This window comes from Arachis ipaensis, chromosome B02, assembly GCF_000816755.2.
Source record: "Arachis ipaensis cultivar K30076 chromosome B02, Araip1.1, whole genome shotgun sequence".
In the NCBI taxonomy this organism is placed as follows: domain Eukaryota; kingdom Viridiplantae; phylum Streptophyta; class Magnoliopsida; order Fabales; family Fabaceae; genus Arachis; species Arachis ipaensis.
Window position 1 is genome coordinate 6,250,820 of NC_029786.2, and position 838 is coordinate 6,251,657.

Here is an 838-nt window from a genome sequence, read left to right on the forward strand (position 1 = left end):
CGGAATAAAGTCAAACCCAAAACAATAAATGAAAATATACAAAATCCATAAGAAGTAATAAAGTTTTTTTTGAAGGTGTTTCTGGCATGAAAACAGCTAGCTAAACGTTATTTTGAGTATTTTTGTGATAGATAAATGATCCATCCATCATATCTATCCGACCACACAATCCATGGAAGCCCTTTCCAAAGCTCTGCTTAGCCTGCCTTGCCGTACACTCTCTCCTTCTCACTAGTCAATATACATGAGAGAGAGAGAGAAATCAACAATAATACAATTTTCTTTTATTCTTTCTTGTTTATGGATATATAGATTTTTTTTTGTTGCTTATTAAATCTCTTATCATCTCACTTTAATAAGTCAATAACTAATTTATCGTAAATTTGAATTTATTTAAAGATTTGTCATTAACCAATGAATTATTGTATTTTAAAAAAAAAAAATTCGAACTTCCGATACTAAATTAAATAAATAAGTGAATTGACCATTTAACTCATCTAAATTGGTATGTGTATATAGGTCTTACGTATATATAGATCTTATTTAAGCATTTTCATACTTAAAGTAATAATTGAATTATTGACACTTTCTTTTTTCAAAGTTAAAAATGAGATTCAAATTCAAAATCTCTAAATAAAAATAAAAAGATTATATCATTTGAATTATAGCTTGTTGATAATTAAATTATTGACACTTAATTAAAAAAATAATCACTTCAATTCAATTACACACTCTAAACTAGCAATAGTAATATATAAATTTACTTAATTAAAACAAAAATAATCACTTGAATTCAATTACACACTTTAAATTAGCAATAGTAATATATAAATTTACA